At 39.4% G+C, this 21,490-nt stretch overlaps 1 protein-coding gene across 2 annotated transcripts in view; it reads right to left on the bottom strand.

Moving 5' to 3' along the window:
• LOC119480487 (myocyte-specific enhancer factor 2A-like) overlaps window positions 1-19,184 on the bottom strand; it is a 51,902-nt gene extending 32,718 nt beyond the window's left edge. Inside the window, exons 1-2 of one of the 2 annotated variants that reach the window (XM_037756785.1) lie at window positions 19,056-19,184; window positions 10,317-10,424 (exon numbers count right to left, since the gene is read on the bottom strand). The gene's annotated coding sequence lies outside the window, so the exon portion shown is untranslated. The remainder of the gene's footprint in view (window positions 1-10,316; window positions 10,425-19,055) is intronic. The other variant, XM_037756793.1, reaches the window with a different exon arrangement.
• Between the last annotated feature and the right edge of the window lie 2,306 nt (window positions 19,185-21,490).

Raw genomic sequence — 21,490 nt, 5'->3', positions numbered from 1 at the left:
CTCAACGAGGGTTAGGGTGCTCGCCGGCGGGTGAAAACCAACTCCGTATTCACACGCATTTTGGAACGAGCTTTTCATAACTCCTTCTTGGAAGCGTGCTTACAATCTGTCACCTGGTCGCTACGTTCTTTTAGAGTTAGACGCCCAGGAACGTCCCAAACACAGCAAAATAAGAAAATATAGGCAGAGGGCTGCAGGTCTAGATACAGATACCGCCACACACTTCTAGTGGGGTCATAAGTGATTGATTGAGAAGATTATTTTGTATCAGTGTATATATTGTTTTTCAGGAAAAACCTACTATTTCTGCATTTAAATTAGTTTAGTTGTTTTTTTATTCAGTATAGATGATATTAAACCTTTAGATGTGAAGATATTCCAGTTTTGTTCAGTTTTCCTCATGCTGTCCTGTGACTGCTTTATTATTGGTAATGTTGGGGAGAAATGGGAGCTTGAATACAGAATACATACAATACAAATAAAATACAAATTTACCAATTTTTTATAGTCAATTTTCTCTCTTTGACAATAAATCTCTGTCTCAGGCTGCAGAGTCTGTGGAGCAACGATGGAGCCTTGTTCTACATTTACATCTCACATCCCAGACAAGTTGTCCTGATCAATGCAGATGTAATATGTTACTATGGCAGAAACTCTATCAGGCTGACGTAAAAATCAATACAACCCACGGGATGAGCCAACGGGCTACAGCAACCTGCACTCACACAAAACATCTACAAGGCTGAGCAGATATATATATTGTTATTTCATTACATCCAAAAGAAAAGTCACACCTAATCCAATACAATGAGCAACACAGTTTTAAATACATTTTTATGGTAATTCAAGACTGAATCCTGTCAAGTCTCTTTGTAATTTTGAATATAGTTAACCTCTGGCAATTTTCAAGTGTCTTCAGGTGATATATTAAAATGTATATACAGTAGGGCTGTCAAAGTTAACGCAATAATAATTTCTTTAACTCATTAACGCAACCTGCATTTTTTATGTTGTAGCGGGCTCAGTTTTAAAGCTATAGTGAAGATACTGGCATCCTACAAAACTACAATACCTAAGGAATACATTGGTACCAACCATGGAGGCTAAATAACGCTCCAAATGTACGCTAAATTTTGGCGAGGAAAAACTGGCATTGCCAATTTCGCAGGGGTCCCTTGACCTCTGACCTCAAGATATGTGAATGTAAATGGGTTCTATGGGTACCCACGAGTCTCCCCTTTACAGACATGCCCACTTTATTACAATCACATGCAGTTTGGGGCAAGTCATAGTCAAGTCAGCACACTGACACACTGACAGCTGTTGTTGCCTGTTGGGCTTGAGTTTGCCATGTTATGATTTGAGCATATTTGTTATGCTAAATGCAGCACCTGTGAGGGTTTCTGGACAATATTTGTCATTGTTTTGTGTTGTTAATTGATTTCCAATAATAAATATATACATACATTAACATAAAGCAAGCATATTTGCCCACTCCCATGTTGATAAGTGTATTAAATATTTGACAAATCCCCCTTTAAGGTACATTTTGAATTGATAAAAAATGTGCGATTAAATATTTTAATGGATTGGTTATACAATTTCACACTGCACTAAAAAGCCTGAAACACATCCTACATATGAGTCACACACTATATGAATGATTTTCTTTTGATCATACTTGGTAGTATGATTTTTGTAGATTGTAAAATAAAATGGTATTCACACATTATTATTCATTTTCTGGATATTTAGCATTTTAGAAAATAATTTCTATATTTATTTGATTAATTTCCTGAAAAATTATCAGACATCAATGAAACAATTCTTTCTAATCTATACTCTGACCTTCTCAGCGCCTCTCTTTAAGTTGAAAATATACCCCCCGCCTCTCTGGATGTATCCTTAACAAGAAGTGCTAAGCCCCCCGAGCAAACCTCACTGCCAAACGCTCTTCTCTTTATCTCACCCATGAAATCCAATTCTCGTGGATCTTTGGAAGCGTGACCATGCTTTGTGAGGGTGTGAAACACACTTTTCCAAGGTTGAATTGCAAAGGATTTCATATCTGTTATGCCTATATAATAGCAGAATGTCGCTTATTGTTGTTTTGGGGAATGGAGCTGGCATTCTTCTACACGTAAAGTATACTGAATGTTGTATATGACTGCATGATGAGCAGGAAATAAACATGTTTTCTTCTCTGTTTGATAAAAACAGTATTCCTGATGGCTAATATACAGTAGCTGTCAATAAATTCACTAATGCTTTGCCTCCACTCCACTGCATCCCATAGTTATGGCAGGCTTTAAAGGTGCAATGTGTAAGATCTGGCCTCATGCTCCAAAGAAATATGGGTCAGCATTTCACCTCTACTACTGGGCCCATACAATCTAAATTTACAGTCATCGGTTATGAAAAAAAAAAGCCAACTACTAACTAACAGCAGGGTAAGAATAGGCAAAATTCAACCAAACTGCTGAAACTCTGAGAGCCTGTCAAAATAACACTGCTATCTTATAATATTCACATGTGGCGTCGGCCTACAGGATATTGTTGGCGAAGTAGTCTCCTGGTGGCGGCTATAACAAAACGAAAATCCGAGTTGTTTTTTCGTTTCTGCCACGTTGGATTTAATCCAATAAACAAACTATCAAAATGTGCAGGTACCCTGCAGCGAGAGTGGTATCAATCTTCTCATCAAACTCTCGGCAAGAAAGCGTATTTCCAATTTTTTTAACTATTACTTTAAAAGAATTCCTAGATTTTAATATCATGACTAGAGACTAACTGATATATTGATAATAAAATTGACAACTGACTGATATATATATTGTTAATCTACAGGGTTCCTTAGTAATCGCCATTAATATGCAAGGCAACTAACTCAATACTACTCCAAAATCCTCAGTTGGTGACAGTAGAAGACCTTGACTGACCTGTGCAGTTCTTAAGAAATATGAAGTGAACACAGTGGGAGTGGGGCAGCACAGTGGAGCAGTGGCGGTGCAGTTTAGTACTGTCGACAGGAAGAATGTTCTGGGATTGAAGCAGAGCCAGCTGGGGCCTTTCTGTGTGGGGTTTACAGGGTCTCCCTGTGCCTGTGTGGGTTTTTTCCGGTTGCTCCGGTTTCCTCCCCTTTGAGACTTGGAAACGTTCAAATGCAGGGCATCGGACTTAAATTCACCACATGGCCAAGCAATAGAAGAATATTCATTACTACAGGATTATGACAGCAGGACTGGATATAGCTAAAACACAGAGGAAACTCCTCCACACTGCCAACTTCCTGTTAGCCCTGACAACTACAGCACTTCCTGTTTCATGACCTGTCTGTCTGACAATGAAAGAGGGAGAATAAGTTGAATTCCCCGTCCAACCACCTCCTCCCACTATGAAAATGTTTCTCAATAAGTTGGGCATAAATGTATTATCTAAACTGATTTACGCAAACTGCAAAAGCAAAATAAGCTTTACACAACACAAACAAGCAACCAATAGAAAATAAGTCAAAGGTTATTTGATTTAAACTAGTTGCATTTCAAAGTTCAACATTTTGGGAAATGTGCTTATTTGCTTTCTTGTTGAGAGTTAGATGACAAGATCAATACCACTTTCATATCTGTTTGTTACATGTGAAGCTACAGCCAAGAGACAGTTACCTTCGCGTCACATAAAGACTGGAAGCAGGGGGAAATAGCTAGCCAGACAGCTAGCCTGGCTCTTTCCAAAGGTTAAAAAATATTCACCAAAATGCTGCGTAATGCCACAATTTTTTAAAATCTCCTAGTTTTTGGAGAGAGCCAGGATAGCTGTTTCCCCCTTCTTCAAGCTTTTATGCTAAGCTAAGCTTCCCAGCTGCTGGCTCCAGCTTCATATTTACCGTACAGATCTTCTCATTGAGCTCTCTGCGAAGAAGCGTTTTTCTCAAATTGTCAAATGATTCCTTTAAACTAAACCAACTCTCCAGGAACACAGACGACAGAGATGATACAAACACTTCAGCAACTCATACTCAGTTCGTTTTGACCTCTTATCTGCCTCCTTTCTCTACTGACAACAATGAGGGCAAACCATGCTGCATTTATGTGGTAGGCCTAAAGGGAAAATTGACGTTTTTGGACGGAAGTTTCCTGTCGACATGGGTAACGCTCCTAATTGGCTTTTCAACACTTTAACACATACTGAGGGTTTTCACTTCCTTCACTAAGTGTTGCCTTTAAAACTCAGGCAATTGTTCTTCAGATAATGGTTTGGAAACTGTTCCATCTATCCCCCATGTGTGTTTGCATATGTGTGTAGTGTACACACACACAGTACCATGCATTTCATCTTTTAGCATCCAGTGTGCAAGAGAACTTCATGGCAGGGCCCCTCTAACACTGGCCCGTTGACCCCAATAAGCCCCACTAAACGGGGTCAACAATGTGTAAAGTGTAAAAATAGCAAATTCTCACAAAAACATAATGAGTATTAATTAAGAGACAGCCCCTCCTCCTTCTCATGTAAAGAATAAACAGAGTCAGAGCAGCTGAAGGTTAATCATGCTGGGTCTTAACAGCACTAGGTTGTTTACGGTACAAAGCAGCACAGAGTAATTGGCAACCCTTTCATCCTTCCTCCTCATTAAAGACCATGGGTTCATCTCTAATTGTGTTGACCCCACCATGACCTCTGCTCCACTCGTTCCAACGGTGAATCAATGAGGCATCAAGCTGATGCTACCCAGCATGCACCACTAGGTAACTCCCCAATCTTCTGCTACCAGCAGAATAAAGTAACCACTAAGGATGTACCGATACCAATATTGGATCGGGTATCGTGACAATAGAGCCGATCTATTCAATTTAATTCTATGTTTATATACTATACTGTATAAGATTTTTTACCAAGTTGCTGGTGTACGATTTATTATTTTTATGATAAATCACAATTCAGTAAATGTATATCTATGTATTTATTGGTCAAATTTTGTTTTATAAAGTTAGAGATCAATGTTTAAGTCGCTTTACACATAAAAAGAATGATCCTAGTCACTTCCACACAGTGAGACATACAGCTTGTTAATTAAACACTGATATTGGATCTGTATGGTATCGGACGATACCCAAAACCCAGGTATCGCTACCGGTATCAGGACTGAATAAGTTGGATCGGTGCATCCCTAGTAACCACTGCCTTCGATATGTGCAAGACTGAACATCATTTTGGTTCGGTAAATTGTAGAGCTGGGCCTGGAAACAGCCATGGTGAGATTCAAGGCCATTTGCTGGAAGATGAAAGAGTTTCTCACTGTTTGCAGAAGTGTTAAGGAGTGATGACACAGATTACATTCGTTATTCACGTCTTTACCTTCCCTGCAGCTTTGCTCATCTCCTTGCTCTCCTATACTAGACTTTTTGCTCTATCTTATCGTTCTTCCTCTAGCATCTTATTAGCATCGTATCCATCAGCACGGAGAGAGAGAGGGTCTCTTGCTCGAGGCATAACTAGGCGGACTGATAGAAGATTTTTCTCCCCCGCTAGCCCGGACATTCTTTGAAGTTCCCATAAGTGGAGTTTTTACAAAAGTTCTTAGGGGAACTTACACATGATAAACAGGCAGGCTATGTGGTGGACCTGCTCCCCGAGGGAGGTGGAGTGAGATCAGGCTTGTTTACTGTCTCAAGTGTTTAACACTTCCCTGTTCAGAGTAGCACTCAATGTGCCGGGACCCTCCCCACATGCACAGTTGTGAATATGAGTTTTCTTTGATGTAAAGAAAGCGAATGACAATTTATGTAAAAACATAATGGAGTTGCAGCTATTTAAAAAAACCAGCGATGAAATTAGCATTTTCTTATGCAAATGATGCTCTGGCACAATACACAATCTTTGCATAAGCGCAAGTTAATACACACGTCACAACCAGCAACAAACGGCAGCTGCAAATGAGTCTCCTTGTAACTCTGCCCAATGACAAAACCTGAGATTCAGTGAAGTCAGTCTTAAAATGTTCCACTTCACCCTTTTCTATGGCTGTATTATGTCTTTTATAGCACGACAGGAGCAAGGAAACCATGTGCTGCTTCTGTCTGCTGCCAGGCACGGCAGGAGCATGGACTGTGATTAATTCATCACCCACAGTCGGACAGGCTGGCCTCTGGTATCATGCAGCCCGAGTATCGACGCTGGCCTCTGCTGCTTTGCAGGTCACTGAGCTAATGAGTTTTTGCCTGAAATGTAATAATTAAACTCATCTCCCTCCACCAGCAACCCAGCCATTTAATGCCGGGCTGAAGGCCAGGGAGATTAGATGGCTTAAAGTGTCATTTGCCAACCATACCACCCGACTCCCCCGGTCAGTTAGCAAAGATGCTGTGTTACATGTGTCAAGTATGAGTCAGGATAAGGAGATAAGAGTGTAGAAAAGGCTCTGTGAGTGCGTGTGTATACATATATGTCAAGGCATGATGTCAAGACAATACAAACTGTGTTCTTACAACAAAAAAACATGCTTTTAAATTAGTGAATTTCACACTTAACAAGCCCATAGCTTCAGGGCTGCATTCACTGACACCCTATTCTCCGACGTGTTACTCACAATCTCCCAGCCTTGTAAAAACTCCAAGACAGCAGTCTACTCGTTTAATTACTGGCCCGCTGTGATGTCATTTCATTATTGTGTTGCTTTTATGACAGTGGCAGTGGGATAAGATTTTCCTGTCTCAACACAGAGACACTGATGTCATGCCTGCAACACAGATGGAAACACAAGCTGCCCTGTAAAATATGGCTATGCTTCTATACTCTCTGTTCCTTTCATAAAAACACTAATTGGTCTTCAGCTGAACTTTCAATACTGAGACAATATGTCCATTTTTTGCTCTCTGCCTTTGTCATGTTTCCCTGAAAAGTGATCTCGGACTGAGGTGACGTGACACTGTCCTGGTTAAATGTCTCGTTTCCAAACTCTAATCATGAAGCATGTAACAGTATAATATTTATAACATGCTAAAGAGGCCGCAGCTCGGCTGGGCCAATAAAAATCCAACCACAACTGCTCCCAAACAATTCCATGTCAAAGACCCCCAAACACACTCACATATAGGAACTCTACTTTGACTGGAATGCCGGGTTTCAAGCCCATTTAGCATTTGCCTTCAAGTATTCCTGACCAAGACACTGATACCTACCAGCCTCACAGACTCTCAGAATAAACTGCATATTTCCTTCCAGAAATCAGTAAAGAAATGGATGTGAATATTATTCCAGGAATTAAAATCTCTGACCAGAACTTAAAGTAAAGCACTCCCCAATCATACAGTACAGTCAAAACAACACATATACAGTATACTGTATATATATATATTGTAGATCTTCTCTCCTGCTCACTGCAGACGAGTTTGCAGAGCCACATAGCTTCATCTCTGAGAAGTATATCTAGCCTTTGATCTAATAAATTATATTATAATGAATTCTTTAACATTTCTGTTTGTTCCTGCTCTCATTGAAATTCTGTGCTTTCAGCAAAGTTATATCATCCTTTTAATGTTGTGAAGCGATGGTAAGTAGATCTGAGGCCTCTATCCTGAGGGTCCTTCAGGCAATCTCCTATCCCCCACCCCTAACACCCCCTTACACACACACTCCAACACTACCATCTCTCTCTGAGATTACTGGGTAAACAGTGGACTCTTTTTCAAGTTGGGAAATGAAAAGGACAAGTAGAGTTCAGTTGGATCATACAAGTCTTTCCACATGTATTCATCCTGTATCAATCCCACATCCGTGGTGTATACCGAAGTATCAAAAACTGCTCCTTGCATGTGATTTCAGCAGCTGGTAGTACAGCTCGTCCATCCTGCACACTGACTATTCTGGGGAGGAATTATGAAGCTGCGTGCATTTACTCACAGTTATTTCTCTTTCACCGAATTGCTGGCATGAGCAGAGATATTACATCTGGGATCAGCTGGGTCACCTGGGATTAGGGTGTATAATTGCTGAAAGCCATGTGTGAGATCACACAGGGTGCCTCTGTGGGAAATTCAGCCTGAACAGCCGGGCTACAGCAAGGCAAGCTGACTTCAATTTGTAGTCACCACATCAGCAGAATGTTTCCTCTTATTGTTACTGACATGATATGAATTCTTACGGACCTAAATTCACGAAAACCAATACTAATTTTTTCAATAAACAAATAATCTGAGTTATATATGTGTCAATTGAAAAGAGCTACAATCAATCAGCCAACAAATATCCTGCACATATCATTCAGAATTGTTTTTCTCTAAAAGACAACAAAAGTCTTAAAATATCACTACCAGTAAACTGGAGCTATGTGAAGCTCTATAAAATATCAATATAATGTCAAAACTATGCAAAATAAGCCAAAAACTGGATTTAACCAGAATTGCCTTTTAGCTTATGTATTTGAGTATATTTGAGGGGTCCTGCACCCTGGTCTTAACCTGACCCGCCAGATTTGTTACACAGAACCATCTGAGAAGCCGTCATTGGAAACTGTTTGGAAATGTGCAGGCTCTTTCAAAAAACACTTGTCAGGTAATTGGATGAACAATCTGTCAATCAAACTCTTGCCGAAGCCAGTCGGGAGAAGAGCAAAAACATCTTTTCCATGGAGAAAAGCCTTCAGTGCCGTTCATTGCTCTTCTTTCAATGAAGAAATACGCTCCAGTTCTGATATAACTTCTGATATTGCAGCTACGTTAACCTCTTCAGGAGCTGCCACTGTTTTTTAGTACCAACAGTCACCTCGACGGGTCACCACACACACCGAAACCACGCATGTAGCTGCCAGCAGCTCCTCATAGGACGCTGATTGGTCCGTACTCTGGCTTGCCGGACACAAACACATTACTTGAAGCCCGACAAGATGGGTTCTCACATGATCTCTTATAATCGCGAGAATCCAGCTGTCGTGCAAGGTAACCCTGGTCTTGGGAAGGTCGCAGTAAATATAAAAGTAGGTTAACTTGGATGATTTTGAAAAAACATCCACTTACAATTATTTTGACTGATATTGCGTTGTGTTGTGATTTGCAATATTGGAAGGGAATGATCATTACTTTTGCGGGGATGTGTACCAAACAAAGATGTTTTCTTAAATCTGTAGAATATGATGTGTAGGCCAGGACATCTCTGCAGTATGACAATATTTAATTCAAAATGGTATTTTGACACACATTTCACCTTTAACAAATATTGCAATTTCAATAAAATTTCCTTAACTAAAAGTGAGATTGGTTAAAAGGACATATTAATTTTCATAATCATTTTTCATTTTTGTTCTCATAGTCAAAGGCGCTCTAAGTTTACCATGGTTAAAATAATCTAACAGAGTCTGTGGAAGTTGCTGTTATAACCTAGTCCTCAACTTGGCAATGAGTGAGAGCGTCTCCATGTACAGCCAGCATTAATGAAGCGTTGGCACCATTAAGGACAGCGTCAGGACTCTTAGCAGACCCAAACCGCCTTCTGGTCTGGACCCTGTCTCTGCAAATCAACACTGAGTTTAATTAAGCCAAGCCACGCTGCCATTGACCCAATGTTACTGTTGAACTTGGCAGGGCAGAGGGGAAACCTATTTACCGTGAGCAACAAAGGCAGTTTTATACGACTGCAGGAAAGCCGATTGCAAGGCTAATATTTGGAAATTGTTTTATTTGATTTCTGTATTTATTGAGTGTAATTTCTGAGCTCCTCTGCGGCATTTTTAGCATCAAACGTGCGGGTGTGTGGCCCAGCGGTCGGACATCAGGCAGCCAGAGGTTTGGCTGGTTTGGAAGGACCAGCTCAGGCCTGATTACTGGGGCGTCCCCACAGGAAGAGTTCTCAAGTCCAATAGATTAGGAGCTCTTCCAGAAACCACAGCGAGACGAGAGGACCAAAAGCCTTCACTAGAAGGCATTGCTCAACACAGTAAACATGATGGCAATTTGACTTCCCTATAAAGATACACATAAAACACATTTTATATTTCCCCTGACCCCCCAACACTGTCTGCAAGTAATTTGAATCAGGAAACCCAGAGTTACATAATGCCGTTCTGAACATTTCAGTAAATATACTGTGCTGGGCTCACTGTAGCATAATTATTTCAATTAACTGAAATTGTGGTTTTATAACATTAAAACCCAAATAGTTGTGATTATTAGTCATAGCCCAAGCATAGAGAAAAGAAGTTTAGCCAGAAAAAAAGGACAAATCAATAAAACTGTGTTGGCGCTGGATGAAAGACACATGGGTAAGATTTTGTATGAACTGTTTAAGAAAAGAATGAGTGAATTCATAAAGGGGTCATCAGATATTACCTGAAAATGTTCGGTATGTGCCCTGGAAGGAGGAGGAACTCCTCTTCAACCTCAAACTCGAAGGACAGATATACAGGAGACGATATTACAGACAGCAGCTCTGAGATTCTGAAAGAAAAAAGAAAGAAACTTTTATTTTCAATAGGGCTGTCAAAGTTAAGGCAGTAATAACACGTTAACGCAAATTTGTTTTAATGGCACTAATTTCTTTAACGCAACTTGGTTTTTAGGTTGTAGCAGGCTCAGTTTTAAGTGAAGATACTGGCATCATATGAAACTAGAAAACCTAAGGAATCCATTGGTACCAACTGTGTCATAGTAGCGTGTTGATGGAGGCTAGATAACACTCCAAATTTATGCTAAATTTTGGCGAGGATAAACTGTCATTGCCATTTTCAAAGGGGTCCCTTGACCTCTGACCTCAAGATATATGAATGTAAATGGGTTCTATGGGTACCCACAAGTCTTCCCTTTACAGACATGCCCACTTTATGATAATCACATGCAGTTTTGGGCAAGTCATAGTCAAGTCAGCACACTGACACACTGACAGCTGTTGTTGCCTGTTGGGCTTGAGTTTGCGATGTTATGATTTGAGCATATGTTTTATGCTAAATGCAGTACCTGTGAGGGTTTCTGGAATAATATTTGTCATTGTTTTGTGTTGTTGATTGATTTCCAATAATAAATATATATACATTTGCATAAAGCAGCATATTTGCCCACTCCCATGTTGATAAGAGTATTAAATACTTGACAAATCTCCCTTTAAGGTACATTTTGAACAAATGAAAAATGTGTGATTAATTTGTGATTAATCGCAATGAACTATTTTGATCAATTGACGGCCCTAATTTATATAAGTAAGTTGCAGGTGGTATTTTAAATCTACGTTGCAGTTGCAACTGCAAGATGTTAGGTTTCGGTTTTAACTGGCAAAGAAGGAAAGTGATGCTGATCTCCTAAAATGAGTCATCATCACCCATAGACACACGGCTGTTTGTGCAAAGACCATCTGCAATGAATGAAACCAGATTTCTGGATGTGATGAAACAATCAGTGAAAATACAATAATCATTTTTTCCAAAACAGATATGACATCTGTATAATCACATCAAATAGAAGAGGGATATTCCATGTGTGTATCATAAAACTTTTAGATTTAAGTGCAGTTGACAGAACTAATATGAGCCTGTGCTGTTCCATAATCACATCAGTCTGGATGTGAGCATCAGCACAGACAGGTAACAAGCACACAACAAGCCTTCACAGCAAAAAAGAGTCATCCTCTCTGCTGTGTGTGATACAGCATGTCATCGGTTTAGCCAGGCATCGCCACAGCTAATCAAAGCGGATAAGAAATGCATTAGTCCACACAGGAGCAGCCTGCATTATCCCGGGCCCGCTAAAGCAGGCCATGTAATTGAGTAGAAAAAAACGAAGTCAGTCAGTCGGTCACGGAGGACTCAAAATAGCCTCTCGGTAAAACACACACACACAGTGCAGCTTCTATTTCTTCAGCGTGTGGTGCAAAAAGAGAAGTCTGTCCTTCAGAAGTGTTGCTATTTCTGTTTACCACAAGGCCCCAAATATTCTATCATTAGGGAAACTAGGAGGGGAAGGAAATACCACTGGGGAACACATGGACTCCACACAGCCACACAAAGGAAACTAACTGCCAGGAAGCTAACCACCAGGGTGGACAAGACTGTCATGTTACTGGTAACTGCTTTTATTTCCACAATATCCACATGTCCATGTATGCAAAGGTGACACAAAAGTGAAATGTTCTCACTTCTTGTAAGAAATCAAGCTTACTCTCATATCACTAGGGGTGCACCCATCCGACTTTTTCAGTCCCGATACCGATACCGATACTTGGGCTGTGGGTATCAGCCGATACTGAGTACCGATCCGATACCAGTGTTCAATTAACAAGCTGTATGTCTCACTGTGTGGAAGTGGCTGGGATCATTCTTTTATGTGTAAGGCAACATCAGGCTTGACATAAACATTGCTTTCCTAACTTTGTAAAACAAAATGTGACCAATAAATACATAGATGTACATTTACTTAATTGTTCTTTATTGTTAAATGATAATAAATCGTACACCAGTAACTTGCTAAAAAATCTCCAAAATTAACAGGAATTACAATTCAAGTGTAAACCTTTTTAATGCAGTAACAAATTAGTCAAAACTTAAACAGGAATTAAAATTACAGTATATAATGTATATAGTCTATAAACATAAAATTTAAATATTGTCATCGACATCCGATCCAGCTATTTGTGTAAGTATCGGCCCGATATCCGATCCAGTATCGATGCAGCATAGTATTGCGATAATTTGCAATATTCTATAGATACACGGATGTCAAGTACCTATCTTTAATTTTATATAAACTATTAACCTCTTAACAATCTGACGGCCCACCGGCGGGCCCGGCTGCTCTTCTGTCTTTCAGAGGTGGTAACGGGCTCAGTCATTAAGTGTGAAGACTACTGGTATCATATGAAACTAGAAGTGCACTTGGAGAGCACAGAGCTCCGCCTATGCAGGTTTCATGTACGTCGCTGAAAGTGCTTGAAGATGCAGCAATATTGATGACACCTACATGTTGACTTAAAACAAACAGCTTACATATGATTTTATTTAGAAAGCTTCTTAAGTCATGGTCTTAAAAGTCTATTTTACCTAATCAAAATACATTATCTTTTGTCTAGTATTTATGTGTTTTGCATGATGGAGGGTTGTTAGATATCAAAACTGGCACATTTACCTTCGTTGGATTATTTACTAGCTTTCTTAGTGACAATGCAATTAATGTCTGTTCAAAACCGAGCCATGGCACTTGATGTAAAATGTATGTCTTCGGTAGCTGCCATGTATTTTAACTTTTGCAAAGGCCAATTTAAATACAATACAGACATCAATACAATCTTTAGCACCAGATGTAAAGAAGAAAAGGCATCTATCTGAGACAACCAATCAGCCAAAAGGGACAGATACAGAAATCACTTCAAGAAGAGGATGAATATGAACTAAACTAAACTGACACACTCACAACAAAAGCAACAAAATGGTATGCATCAAATCTACACTCATGCAGCAATCACATAAAGACCAAGTGCATTTGTAAATGGGAGGGGATCCCAGAAATGTTTCCAGCAAGATTACGTTAGGACACAGCAACGTTTTGATTGTCATTCTCTTGATGAAACAATATCAAACATCCAGCCAACCATTGTAGAGTATGATATAACCAGTTTTTGGAGGGTGTGATGTTTCATTTTGGCAGACACGGAATACAAATGTCTATTAATGCATGTTTAAAAAATGTTTCTACTCTGTCATCCACATGCACACAATCCTGTAAGTTTTAACTGATGCAGAGATGACCAAGGGTTGGGTCCCTTTGTGTCACATCCTTCTGTGAATAGGCTGACCTAAGTATCGAGTGAAACACTTATCTTAATCCGATTTGCAGTAATCAAAACGTTATGCACATGTACCCATTATGCACAAGATTGTGCAATGAGCAACAGTTCTCACTGAAATGCACAGTAACATACAGTACAAACGGTGATGTACCTTAAAGAAGTTACCTCCCACAAAGTCCTGATTTGATCACGTGCATGTGTACTGGTCTCATGTAAAGTTAAATGCATTTTCCAACTTCAGAATACAAGGTATTCTGGGTTTTTCTCCAGGGTTACTAAATTATCTGAATAGCTATAAAGTTAGCAAGATAAGTTCACTCTCCTTTTAGCTCCATTTTTGGTCTCCACTAGACACAGCGTTGCTTTGAGCTAAATGCTAACGTCAGCATGCTAATATTGACAATGTCAAAGTCACAGACAGGAAGAGCAACTAAAATATCATGCACTGTACCGTTAAGTGAGCATTTTACAGTTGCATAGAGTATGTAAGCAGCAACATAGTTACATACAGTATGTGCTAACCCCAGCTGTGTTATGGGCTCATTATATGAACCCATTATCCTTAATGCCATTCACACGATAGCTGAACTAAACCAAAGAACGTAGATTGATAAGAAGTGAAAGTCAATTGGTCGTTCCATTGCAACTCAGCGCCCAGCAGCAGAGCTACGCTTCTGCCATTTTGGACTGAAAGCGACTACCGGACGCCAGTAAGACGTCCGCCTACAATGTGCCATACAAACGTAAAACAAAATGATTTCTGCTCTATTGTCATATTTAATGTCTCTACCGAAATGGCTTGCGTTGAACAATAAAAATATTATGCATACTATTATAACTATTTACATACTTACTCACTTATTTATTAAACTTTTTGCCCGGTCGCTTCCCAGAGGAGCATAAAGTGAGCGATCGACATAAATGGAGGTTAGAAAAATCCAGCACACAGATTTTGAGAGCAAACTTTTTCATGTCAAGGAGCTCCAAAATCAATGTACAATAGACAGACCATGTATATATAAGAGGTTATGTCCTGTGCTTTTGCCCTGCGTGTTAGTAAATAGCCTACAACTACATTAATTTCTGTTTATGTCATGCTACTATCTCTACTAGTTACGGTTGTTTGGGAACAGAGACGTTAATACATCCACCACAGTACAGGCTTACAGCATACAGCCCATGGGTGTATTATATGATAATAAAAGTGATGAATTACAGTCAATATATCCATTATTAGAGCTGCATACAGCTAGCAGGAAGCTGGCAGAACCTGATACATCATATGAGCGTGCAGGGTGGTGCAGTCCCGTAGGTCTGACGCACGTTCATCATGCTGAGAAAAATAAGTCTGGATTCGGCTATTAGTTTATTTCACAACTTTTAGGACATAACGATTTAAATGAGGGTTATTTAAGTGTTCGTACTGGGAAGTTGATTTATCTAAAAAAAATTATCCTCTGATTTACAGACGTCCCTTTATACATCCATGGCCACAGACTGTTGGTGTTTTCAGTCCGAAATGGCGGCAGCGAACTTGTCGAAAAAGCTCCAGAGTTTCCTCTCTTTGCTTCTACACTCTTTGACTGAACTCTAAAAGAAACATCAACACATTACACTGCACTGCAACAAAATCATCATTTCATTTATTTCTATCTCGGAGAGATGATTGAGGTCAGGCCCTCGTTTACAGTTCAAATGAAAGTATACCTGCTCCAGACTAGACAGTATCCAGGATATCTGCGCCTGATAAGGGACTGGAGATGGGAGACTTCTTTCATCCCATATGCTCCCTGTGGTCTCAGCAGTCTGACAGGGTGACAGTGTAACCATGACCTGATTACCTGTCCCCTGAAGCCTGTAATCACTAAAGCCAGCAGACAGGCGCTGTCAGTCCGCTGACAGGGAGGATAATTGAAGGTGATGCTACATGCTGCAAGCTCTGCTAATGAAATATGAAAACAAAGAGTAGGGACGAGGCAGCGGGGCACCCAAGAGGCCTGAACTCCAGAGCAGGATGTTTTCTACGTCTATTCACTTTACACTGCACATGAGACTTTTTAAAATATTAGTCTATGTGGAGTTCCTTTCTGTGGATTAGACTCCCCTACAAGCCTATACAAGATCTTTTTTAGCGACTGGTCTTTTCCAATCGCATTAAGTCTCAGGTTTTCCCATTACTCATATTCATTAAAAGACAAAGGGGTGTTGTAAAATTAGTTTAGTGATAAAATGCTGATGCACTGCGGATCGTCTCTCCACAGCTACAGTAGAAGCTATTAATATTAAACCTGCATCAGTGACGTCATCCATAACGTTCTGAAGGGACTTTTTATTAGGGTTTTTTGGGTGTACTGGTTAACTGTGACACGCTGAAACACCTGTCATACAACAGCAAACAACGCCCCAAATCAAACATGATTATGATCTTAACAAGTTATTATTGAGAGACCAACCTCTTGTGGGAAAAAAAAAAGTGAATTTTGAATTAAAAAAAGAAGTTGGAGGACATTTCCCAACCTGCTGAACTACCAAACATACTTTTTTCAAAATAAGGTCCCATGGTGGTCCACCGGAAGGGACAAGTAAAAATTGACATCAGGCAAGTGGAAAAAAAACATAAACGTTGAACCCTGCTTGAGGCACAAAGTGTACTTGAACCTCTGCTCACCCACCCATCAGTTGTTCAAGTTCCCGCTCCAAAGCTTATCACTCATCTTAGTGGGTTGTCTAGATGAGCTGTCTGCATTATGAACGAACATTTGTAAAGCAACAAAAGGCACTGACAAAGCCTCCACAGCCGGTCTCTTTTCTTACCAACATTGTTTTTGGTGATAACATTTCCCAGCATCTGCCAAACATCATAGAAAAGGGCCAATTTGGATAAAAGCAGAGATTTAAGAACGTCCACACAGACGTCAAAAGTCATATTAATGTGTTACTGTGAAGAAATTCAAAAGCACTTCAAAATATTTTTCTCCAGTCAGCCATGCTTCGTCATTGTTCCCCATTTTGGAACTGTCATATCACAAATGCAACATTCAATAATTCATATCTTGACAATTATGAAACAAACATCAGCAGTGAACTTCACTTTGTTGAAATGGTGATGAATTTCACTGAATCTAATTTTCCATAGACGTGTTTGACGTTGTTGCTATATTTCCTACATGACATATTGTTTTTAATTTACCAACAAAGCATTAATACTTCAGCATGAATTTTCTTATTTCTCTAAGAAACCACACTGACATGCAAAAATGCAACTTGTTTCCAAACTGAACCATGTACATTAAAGTTTAGAAAACCAGTGCCAACTGGAGGAGGGGGGGACATTAAGGCATACTGTAGATATTTATTCAATGCTGTCTTCAAGCAATACTCGCATGCCCTTATGCACTTTGAAAGCATTATTGGATGCTGTAAATGGTCTTCCTGTCAATACTGGCAACAAAGAGATCCCTTTTTAAAGTCTGTCTGCTGAAGCATCATACTAGCTTCAGTTAAACTTAATGTATTTTTACACAAAACGAAGGCTTTGTTACTTACACTGAAACCGCTTTAGGAAGGCATTTCTCTGTGCACCCAATAACCCTTTCAATGTACACATGGGCATGTAAGTATTGACTTGAAAAATGTAAAGCTATCCTTTAAAACCAGACTACTTTATCCAAATTTTCTCTGACCAAACAACTAGCATTAAAGAGGACCTATTACGCTTTTGTGCTTTTTCCACTTAGTGCTTTTTCCTTTAGTTCGTTTCATAGTTTTTTGTGCATGTAAAAGGTTTGCAAAGATACAAAGTCCACGTCAAAGGGATTTACTCTCCCACACAGAAACACTGCTCCTGAACTGCCTGAAACGTTTTGCTTGAAGTCCCGCCTTTTCTTCCGTAACGTGGTGATGTCACCAAGTAACGCACCTTGCCTAGCAGCTTGTTTGGCACACCCTTAAACAAAGCTAGTTAGAGTGGAGCTGGAGCGTAGTCCGAAGAGTTTGGTTTGGCTGACCAATCAGAGCAGACTGGGCTTTTTGCGATGGGGGGGTAGGGGCTCAAAAGCTGGGGACACACCAAGCCGACATCAGAGAACTAGCAGCGACAAAGGCCGCCTGTTGAGTCACTTCACTTCGCCTTTGTTTTAGCCGTCAAATTGCACCTGAACACACCGCAGACACTACAGCCAACATACTGACACTCTTTAAATTCACATACTGTACCTGCAGCACTCTGTGTTCGGCTGTGTGACATAAAGGTAAACGTTGGTGGTCCAACAACTAAGACTACTTCATGTATTTATTATACCTCTTTCACACCAATGACCAGGGTCGGACCAGGGTTATCTGACCCGTGTTCAACCCTTCTTTTGTGAATTCAAACCAAGCCTGTGGGGTCACTAATGGTAGCCTACTGAAACACTCCTGATGCTTCAGAGGGACTTCCAATAACTTTTACTGGTATTAGCTTTTGATGCTCCCAATAGCAGCAGCCCTACTGGTTACATATCCCTTGTTAGAAACTACTACACAAACAGCACACTTATGTTTTAAACCAGCAGGTTGAACCATCACATTGAGAGAGAGACAGAGAGAGATATCATTGCATGTCCCAGCCTGAGAGACAACCACAACAACACATAATAGATGTAAATCACACTCTGCCTTTTATTTACTCCTCCACTTCATGGGGGTTGTTTTTTTTAGTTTTTTGTTTTTTGTTGTTGTTTTTTACATTTATCCTTTGATATTGCAATATATTGTTTTTTATTTGTTTGTTTTATTGACACAACAAACATTAATTACTTCTTATTGTTTTCTTCCATTTACATGCATGTTTTTTTAAATTTCTATATATTGTAATTTGCTTAATGAATTGTATACATGTATATATATGTTTTTGTTTTTATTTTGTTCTTTTTTTTTCTTTCTTTTTTTTATTATTATTGAATTGACGCTTTGGCAATATTGTTCATCTGACAGTCATGATCAATAAAGCAAATTGAATTGAATTGAATTGACAGGATGTAACGTTAAAAGGAGTAATCCCAAGAAAAGATGGTGTCACCAGCTAACAGCTAAAAACAGCTAACTAACACTGACAGAGTGAATCAAAGTTTAATAAAAGCTCTCCATCTTATCACAACATGTACAGTAACGTAGAGACGAAACTGTTACTGTACGACACAACAATCACAACAAAAAGAAACAAGGAGATCTGAACACTATATTAAGAGTCTCCTTCAGCCTCTACAGCAGAGAAGACACACAATAAACAGACTTAATCACACATAAAGATGACTTACCCCTCTGTACGCTTCTTTACTCTTCTGTAATAGTTGTTTTAAAGTGAAATGCCTCCGTCAGACTCACTATCAGCTCCTCCTCCTCCTCTGTATTTAGGAAACTGACTCAGAGCAGCAGCGTCTGAGCGCAAGTGATGGGAGTTCAGGCTCTTTTTAGTGAGTCAGATCTTTTGACTCAGCTCACCAAGAAGAGTCGGCTCTTTCAGCTCCCAAACGGCTCTTAGTTTTTTTTATACCACTTCTGCCTTTTTTTACTTCAGCCAAATTTAGCTTTAGCTGTTTTGACCTATAATTAGTATGTGTGCAGATATATCACTTAAATTATTAAATATAATGATACTAAACCTTATAATTTCCAGAATACCGTAATTTTACATGCTGCTTCATTTCCGACTGTCACTCATCTTTTCTGCTTTTCGCGCACCGCACTCCTCTCTCTCTTTCTCTCCTCCTCTCCCTCCTGCTCTGTACCATGGATGTATTAAAAGAACTGGATCCAGCGTTGGAGGCGGGTCCCCGGTCATTCCTATGAGAGTTGCTCATTGGCACATGAAGTCTAAATGGCTCGATGTCCGTCTGGAACAGTACCCGGATCTTGGCGGATCTTGAGCAACTGGGACATGCGCAGTAGTGTCTGCTCGGTCACATGACTTGGTCACGGGGTCCCAACGTCACACCGTCGTCACGGCTTGCGCTCCAGCCTCGGTCTGGGTCTCACTCACATGAACGGAGGAAGGGAAATAACTCTGGATTCAGCTATTAGTGCATTTTACAACTTTAAAAACTTATTTTTTTTAATAAGGTCTATTAGAGTGTTCATACTGGGAAGTTGATTCACCTCAAAATAAATTATCCACTGAGTTAAAGACGTCTCTTTCCCAATGTAAGTCTATGGGAAAAAGTATTTTTAGGCCCAATGGCATCACGTGACGGACACGGAAGTTGCAGTACCACCGTTTGGCGACTACGAAAGTCCGGATCGTCAACCGGCGCTCTTCCTGGGGGCTTGCTCTGTACCTGTAGACCAACAGTGTGCCGCGCCCCCCCGCCCCTCTCTGCTTGATGGTGTGATCCTTGTCTGTTCATTACCTGATTGGTCGCACGGATGTCATTAACACAACATTCAGTCACAGTTATTGCATGGAGTGCCCGTGGCGCGGAGAAGATCGTCCTATCATTCTGCCTTGAATTAATAAAAAAAAAAAAAAAAAAAAAAAAACGGCTCTCGGACGGGAGCTTAAAAGAGCCTGCTCTTTGAACCGGCTCGTTCGTGACCTACACATCACTACTGAACGCGCGTGTGTTTGGATGATCCCAGGACAGTGTATATATATATATATATATATATATATATATATATATATATATATATATATAGTGGGTATGAGCTGTTGTTTTTACATGCTATACCAGGAAATGTCCTTATACTTCTATAAACCCTAGTACTATTGATCAACCTTTCAATTCAGAAGATTGTGTGGGAAATATTTATATTGGAGGTACTAATATAGTGTAAGAGAAGTACTCTGACAAACATATTAGGAACAATGTTTCTGTGCCTTCATCTAGGGTGGAGTCAGGTAAAATGGGCCACTTTTTTGTAAATGATTTATAAGACCCTTTTCAACCTCAATTTCTGTGTAAAATACAATTTGACAATATAATCATACAATTTGTCAAGCTATATATACAGTTGCAGTTTGATTTTGTTTGATTGTAGTTTTTCTTTATTTTCGGCAGTTTTTGTTTGTTTGTTTGTTTGTTTTTCTTCTTTTCTTTTCTTTTCTCTTCTTTTGAGTTTTTATTTTATTTGTTTTATTTTTTTAAATGTGTTATATGTATCGTTATATGTTATGTTTTTGTTGTGTATGGACCCCAGGAAGAATAGTAGTAATAAAATAAGAATAAGAATATACAACGTATGTATATGTATATATATATATATATATATATATATATATATACATTCATTGTATATACAGTATATACATAGCTTGACAAATTCTATGATGCAGTTCTGACCTGGGACCACTGGAGGGCATTAAAACTCGTGGGATTTCATGTGATTTCAAATACACAGATGATGTTAGCAACAGGACATTTTTATTTACCAGTTGTTTAACCTGGGAAAAAAATAAAATAATAAAAAAATTAAATAATAACAAAATAAATAAATAATAATAACAATAATAATAATAAAAAGAAATATATGTATAATTTTTTTTTATTTTAAGCATTAACAGTTCCTGAGTCTACCTCTATGTTCATGCCAGGAGATGTTAATCTGTGTATTTATAATCACGTGTTTGCTGCCCTCTAGTGGTGACAGCGAGGAACTGCTAAATTAGTAAAAGCAGCGTCAATGCAGACATTATAGCATAACCACACTTCCGGTAAATCATTTCAAAATAAAACTTTAAACGTACACAGTAGTT

This window comes from Sebastes umbrosus, chromosome 2 (genome assembly GCF_015220745.1).
Source record: "Sebastes umbrosus isolate fSebUmb1 chromosome 2, fSebUmb1.pri, whole genome shotgun sequence".
Lineage (NCBI taxonomy): Eukaryota > Metazoa > Chordata > Actinopteri > Perciformes > Sebastidae > Sebastes > Sebastes umbrosus.
This window is presented reverse-complemented; position numbering and strand designations above follow the sequence as displayed.